Raw genomic sequence first — 8,224 nt, 5'->3', positions numbered from 1 at the left:
TACAGATAAAACGTTTTATTTAAATAGCTAATTAAAATGTCTACTGTTCTACTGCATTCAGTTAAGGTTCATATTTGCATATACGGAAATGTAGTGGAAAAATCTTTGTACCTATATGTTTTACATAGAGTAAAACGCAAATGGCGAAATAATGCATATAAAAATAAAATTTCAAATATGGAACGTCACGCATGGAACATTGGTATTGTTTTGTTTTACATTTTTTCACTTCTTCTGGAACATTCCGCGGCGTCAACTCAGTGTACAGTCAATTTTATCTATTTTTTATTTAATTAATACTTAAACATAATAAGTAATATTCATCCATCAAACATTAAAATATGTTCAAATTATTAGTTAGATAAACCATTAATAATTTTATATTAAGTTTGAACAAAACTTTATGATTTCTGTAGCAAACCAGTGTTCTTGTCAAACAAGCTTATCAGCGTAGCTTTTTGATGACAATACTTATTGGTGTAATTTATAATACAATAGTTGTATGTTACATTTATTACACAGGGAAAGGCAAAGGAATTATGGCTAATGAATAATTAATATAGTTATGTAGTATTATTGAATATTACATGTCCATAGAATAATGGACTCTACGTAATTCTGATGATAAATATCATCAATTTTTCAACAGAATTATCATATCAGTGCAAGCACATTTATAAAAGAATGTTGAAGTAAATGTTGCCTGTTGAGATTAAACTAAACAGTTTGCATTTATGTGTAAGTTAATTAGATTCTGTTATAGTAATAATTAATTCTAAGGTTTTTGTCATAAATAAAATTGACTAAAATGAATTGTTTTTTATTTTCAATAAATTTATTAAATTCTGCATGTCATTCATTTGAGCGAATGGCAGACACATTTCTTTTGCCATTGGCTTAGCAAGTCATAAGTTACTTGCTATAAGGTAAACCTTATGGTAAGAGGTGAGTATCGCTAATATATATACCTAAAAAGAATCACGTTATCATGTGACGTCTGTGATACCACTGTTTGCTGTACCAGAAGAGGAAGATGACGCCTCTTAAGCTATAATTTTACTACCTACAACCAAACAAGCTCAAAAAGCAAGCTGCTGGAGGCTGAGAATGTGAAACTGAGGTTAGACAATTTTCTATGATTTGACAACTATAGTTTTTTCATTTAAAAAAATGCAAAAATGACACCATTCACCGGAGCAATGCAACTACTATTATCACAGATAAGATCATTGTACATACTATTATCTATGGATAGATATATAATATATATAGTAATCTATTTGATTCTTCCCGGGTATCTTTACATAGTATAAAACAAAGTAGCTGCCGCTGTCGCTGTAGCTGTACGCATATATCTTTTAAATTACCTAACAGATTTAATGCAGTTTTTACAATAGATATAGTGATTCAAGAGAAATGTTTATATGTATTATATAGATGCGTATTACAGTATAGAACAAACTGAGAAATTCCAATATTTGTAATGTATCCGTGCGAAGTCGTAACGGGTCGCTAGTAGACATATATTATTTTAATAATATCAATAAAAATGCAGATATCCTTTTTACCCGATTGTCAAAAAGAGATAATTTTCTCGGATTACAATGAACTATTTTCAGCATCAAGGATTGTAGAATCCTATTTTTTGTACTGACTAACTTGAAGTCATTGTTACTTTTTGTTTGTAGATACATAAAAAATGTACTCACCTATCTAAATACGCAATTGAATTTTGAATTTTTAAATAATAATACATTGCTAATACATTCAAAGTCTTCTAACCAGATGTTTACGACATACGAACAAAAGATTGAGCTGTCATTTAAAAAAAATGGTGAAACATGAAATTATTGTATAAATATTATATAATACTAAAGGTCGCGCGTGCGGCCCGAGCCCTAAAGGTGAGTGTCGATCAAAGTGACACGGTTCATTTTCTTGTCGTCGGCCGGGGTTCGTGGTTGATATGAAATTGTTTTTATGAAAAAATAAACGATTCTTGCATAATAAAGCGGAGTTGGTAGCTTTGGCCTATTCTGAGCCATTTCATTAATATTCTTCCTTCATTATATATTGTGCACCGACGATCTTGTCGAGATCGCTGGAAGTCGATGGATGCCAGCAGCGCAGGACCGATCGTCGTGGAGATCTTTGTGGGAGACCTATGTCCAGCAGTGGACGTCTTTCAGGCTGAGATGATGATGATGATTATATATTTTCTTTATAGCATAGGAAAGAAACGAGTTTGTGGCTCACCTGATGGTTTGTGATTACCGTCTATGACCACCCCCGCAGGAGAATTGCAAGTGCGTTACCGGCTTTCTAAAAAAGATTTGCTTAAAATAATCGTTTCTTTTTGCAGCTTACTGAAACTATGCGAGAACTAAACGTTAGAACTAAATGTCGTATGTGAATAAATATTTTTTGACAATATAAGATAACGAATACTATCTTACCTGCTTCAAAGTAAATATTACTAAATTTAGAGTACCTTCGTTTTTGTTTACTATTCCGTTATTTGGCACTGTGTAGGTACCAGAACTATTGTAGAGATCTTATTGTTCACTACTAAATTAGTAATTCAAACTATTCATTCGACATCTGTAGGCTTCCCTATGACAGAATAATGGTATTTAGGTAAACAGCAAAACAATAAAAAAAATGTAATTAATATTTTTTGACAGCATATTCATAAATGAATAAATTAGTCGTTTGAATAAAGTTACCTGTCACGACATACCTTGTCATATGTCTATTTCATTTAGGTATGTAATACTGGATGCGAATACACATTAATGATAGACAGTTCATAATCGTAAAACCGGTATACGTCAGTACTTATATATAACTAAATTTAAAAAGGTAATTTGACATTGATTGGCATTAAGAAATAAACAATACACAAACGTAAAATAAATAATCATAGACAAATGAATATGTAAAATGTACTCACCTTAGCATTAGAAAAAAATTATATACGTGTTGTTTCTTTCATGTGAAAGAAACAACACGTATATAATTGTTTATATTGATTTGCGGTAGGTACCTATATTATTAAAAATCTTGTTGTATGTGTACATTAGTTAGTAAATAAGTAATTAGGTACTATTTTAACAGCTCTAGTATTTTCTCTGATACCTACTGAATTATAACAGCAAGCGTTATTTTGTTCCAGATTATTTTTATTTTGAAACATGCTGATGGACTACCTGATAAAAAGTGACGATCAAGATGTCATATACTGTTTCTTACCGTATCTCTTTAAACTATGACACATATAAGTATTAACTAATGACTAGATGACGTGTGAGAATTGTCCACGGTTGTTATTTTCTTTATATATTCATTACTAGTTGTGCCCGCCACTTCGTCTGCGTGTTATAGTGACCTAGATCAAATAAACAAAATATATTAAATAATCTAAACCAAATAAAATTTCACCGTTCTAGCTTCAAAAATGACGATTTTCCATACAACCTTTCATCCCCTATTCTCTTTATTTATATTGAAACTACAGCCTATTATATAAGTTTCAACTTTCTAGTTTTTAAATAAAAACTTTAATATGCCCTTTCAACCCTTATTGCACATTATAAAGTAGCTTATATACTTTCTTATGGTCTGGACTATCTGTCTACTAAATTCCATTTAAATTGGTTCAGTATATTTGGCGTGAAAGCGAGACAGACAGAGTTACTTTCGCATTTATAATATTAGTAAAAAAATAAATCGCCAGATGTATTTTCTATATGGATATATAAATGTGACATCTGCATTAAATAATTTCTGTGCATCGCACATCACCAAGTACAGAAATGTATCTAACAAAAAAACCACATCTGTTTACGAAATCCAAAACCCTTTTGTGACCATAGACCATTTCGGAGAAAGGTCCTTTTTGCGAATATCAATATAAAAAATCCATTTGTCTGTTTGCTCGTGATTCTTGTACAAAACTTTCACCGTGCACCATTTATTTTGTTTTTTTGCGAAAAAATTTTACCTGCCGAAAGAGGTAGAGGCATATTGTGAGAACTGGAGTACCTACCTATTAACTGAACAAAATATGTTTTATTATCTACTACTGCTTACTGTTAATGTTTTGTTCTAAAAGCAACGTGTTTAAAAGCAACTGTAGGGTCAACGGTATAGGTGCAATATACTTTTTTATAAACACAAAAGCGGTAGCAGCAAAGAGTTTGATAAGAAATAGTGCATAGGTTAAAAAGATACAGAGAATGAACAACCGTTAACAATGCCAATTATCTGTGTTTGTAATAAAATTCATCCTATTGTTAAAACATTAATGTAGTATACTTAAGCAGCTACCCCCATAACTTTACACTATTTTAACAGTACTTATCACTACCTACTCTATCTAATTATTACAGTAATGTTGGTATCGTATTTCCTGGAAATATTTAGGACAAACGACTTTAGCTTAGACGATTCATCAAAATGGTCTTAGTCCTTTCGAACTGTGTGATAAAAACATGGATCAGTATTCACTATAATAATGTATTTTTTAAACTATTATAATAAACAGTGGGTTTTACAGCGTCACCGAAATCTGAATACCTATGTACAAAGACTTATGATCTAATATTATTGTCTGTGATCGCAAATAGCCTTATAATGTACATATTTAAAAATAAAATCATTCAATTTGAAAATAGAACGTCATGCATAGAATGTCGGTATTGTTTTGTTTATTTTTATAAAATTTATTTACTTTTCCTCGAACATTCAATGCGTGTAAATTCAGTGAGTGTAATGATATAGTATATTTTTTATATATGTATTATTAATAATACAAACAGAGAAATATTCCTCCACGAAACAATTATAATGGTAGTGCAACAATAAAGTCTTCTTTACAAACAGTAACTATAAGTCTTATTTTTTTGCTTATTATCTCTAACTATCTAACGGTCCTGATACTGAGGACCTTAGAAATTATAGTAAAAGCAACAAAATTCTATTTTATTAAATATTGGAGACAACGTCAAGAATGATCGAAGGTTCGGAAATTGAAATACTGTGTGTCCACAAGTTTGTGGATGCTACTACATACACAGACAATATAATACTATTATTTCAGCTTTCAGCTATATTTATACACAAAACAATATTATGTTGTTGCTAAAGAATTTAAAAAAAGATAAGAATATAAGATTTCTTGGTATTGCCGGAAAAGTCAAATATACAAGATGTATTTTGCTACTAAACTTTAGTATGTTTGCTGCAAAATAATGCTGAATAGTTGTCTTTAATAGTTCCTGTTGAGTTTCCAACTTCGACAGCAAGGCTTAATTCATGGGGCTGAAACAATTATCTCTTCAATAAGTATTTTATTATTAAATTTGTACCAATTTTAATACAATATACGTAGTACATATAATTAAGGAAATTATCATGTGGACACAACACTAGTTGTGTGAGACGCAATAGATTAATTCACATTTTGTAACCACGTCATTGTCTATGTCTATATTGTCTATACTATAACTTATTAATTATATCGTATCAAACATATTAGTCAATTATTGGCCAAACCAATACAATGTTAATGACTTATATGTATTTTTTAACTTTATTAGATACAGGAGCTAAGTTAATTGCCGCTAAAAATAGATCGCACTGAATAACTAATGTACTTAATTATGTATTAAATGTATAAATAGAGTGGATATGCGTCAGCAGAGGCCATATAATCCTATTTACAAAAATCTACACGTAGTAATTTAAAATTAAGAATACAACAAACTTGTTACGTTTGTATACTAATTTTGGGTTACGTTTTTTACATGCCTAAATTAATCACATAATGCTTCTGTCAGACTAACCTCAAACACGCGATGCAAAGTTCCATATTTTCATTACATGTCTTCGCTACATGTGTCCATATCGGGCACAACACACATTTCAAAATTAAAAATGTAAAATTACAACTTCATTGTTTACAAGAGCAACACACAAGTTGCTTGCTCGTTCTTCCTGTGATGAGACATCATTCTGTAAACGCGGTAGATTAAAAAAATAAGTAATGTGGTTTAGTTTATTTGAATAAATTATTTTCTATTTTATTCTATTCTACCATTGACTTCGGCTCTTCAGAACTTTGAGCGAAAGTACTGAAGGTACGTAAGTAAAAGTTGAAAGCAATAAGCTCTAATATCAATAAACTAGTTGTTAAATCAGAAAACTCCAAAATCAAGCACAATACAATCATTTATAGAAAAATCATCGCTTTTTTCGTAATAATACAGCTCGTGTATTATAGTGGCGCTCTTTTCATATCCGTTAAAACCTTTTATGGTTATTTTAAAAATGATGACATAATTATTAACTTAAACTACTACGTACCTACTTAAGATTCTAGTTACATAACATAACTGCGTTGTTATATACGACAGCGAATCCACGACGCGTGTTACCAACAAAGTCAAAATGTATTTATTTTCAGTGTTTGCCGTTAGTGAGACAATGAAAATAATACCTATTAATTTATTCAATACCTATTATATTATTCATGACTCTTTAATTAAACTTTGCACCTAGTTACACAATTATTTCGGGTTACTTTTAAAATACATTCTGATGTTCGCGTATTTGTTAGCGTTTTAATTCGATATACGTAATTCTAATCGAAAAGCATTTGTAAACGTTATTTTATATATACATTATGATGGATCAGTGATCTAGCCTACGTCAATGGTTTATGCTGGTGGGGTCCATACTTTGAGTTCCGTCAGACAGGAGTATTGCTTCAGCTGCTCCATAAGTCTTACCGCGTGTTTGGAGTATCATTTTCGCATTTTAATCCATTTTCGTAAAGTAAAACTGTGAACACTAACTACGGCCAGTTATAATTAGAATACTTTGAACAGAGAATGGTGCGCAACCAGCGAAGGATGAGTACCTATAAAATAAAAGGGTGAATGTTATTTTTAATATTAACTTTCTATAAGGAAACTCACAGTCGACATTGGCGGAATTTGTAGTTTTTGACTTAAGCCATACAAATATGTGATTAATTTTGTTTTTACATGAGGTATTTTCTATGTGAATCAGCAAATAACTCTTCATCGTTATTTATATCAATATGATACACATATCAACCGAAACATATTGTCCTTTCACAAACCACAGGTAACAATACAAAAAGATTGTCATATCGTTTGTCATATTCACATGCTCAAGCGGCAGATGCGTTTCAACAAATAAACACTTATTGGCAAAAGCTTTGGTTTTTGGTTCACCATTTTTAAATAGAGCGATGAGTGCCCCTACCCTTTAACCCATGAACACCTTTGAATCGGGTAAAATTACATCAGTTGGTTGCAGTGTAAATAATTGTATTAATATTAATCCTTACATCATCATCATCATCATTACATAGTATAAAACAAAGTCGTTGTCGCTGTCTGTCCCTTTGTACGCTTAAATCTTTAAAACTACGCAACGGATTTGGAAGCGGTTTTTTTTAATATATAAAGTGATTCTAGAGAAAGATTTATATGTATAATACATGTACACCCAGGTGAAGCCGGGGCGAGTAGCTAGTAATATTATAAATGCGAAAGTAACTCTGTCTGTATATCTCGATTTCACGCCAAAACTACCGAACCGATTAAAATGAAATTTAGTACACAGATAGTCTAGACCCTGAGAAGGAACATAGATTACATTTTAATGTGAAAAAGGGTAGTAAGGGGTTGAAACAGGTGATGATAGTTTGTATGGAAATATCGTCATATTTAAAGCTAGAAGCCTGAAATTTATTTTTAGGCTGTTGATTAAATATAAATAAACATGCCATTTCTAGTACACTCATGGAATGAAAAATATAGTTATGTAATGCTAAATACCAATATTTTATTACAGTTACCAATAATAACGAAATATATATTACATGTATATTATATTAAATAATTACCATTTTTCTTATTTAAAAATAGAATTTATATAAAATTATAATACACAGGTGTTTTCAAACTTCCTGTACTCGTATTGTACAAGAATCAAGAATGTTATACGTATATTTGTGTTATAACAATAAGAATAAATTTAAAAATAAATTTTTATCTTAAATACCTACTTACAAATTAACTATATACATTTGTGTCATGAGGTTCTAAGATCGTATCACTCACCCCATTACGAAATATAGAACACCTTTAACAGTAGATACAGGTAAGTAAATACATTCTCAGAAAAACAT

Source organism: Achroia grisella, unplaced genomic scaffold, assembly GCF_030625045.1.
Source record: "Achroia grisella isolate CSIRO2021 unplaced genomic scaffold, CSIRO_AGI_Agris_v1 utg402, whole genome shotgun sequence".
NCBI lineage: Eukaryota > Metazoa > Arthropoda > Insecta > Lepidoptera > Pyralidae > Achroia > Achroia grisella.
This window is presented reverse-complemented; position numbering follows the sequence as displayed.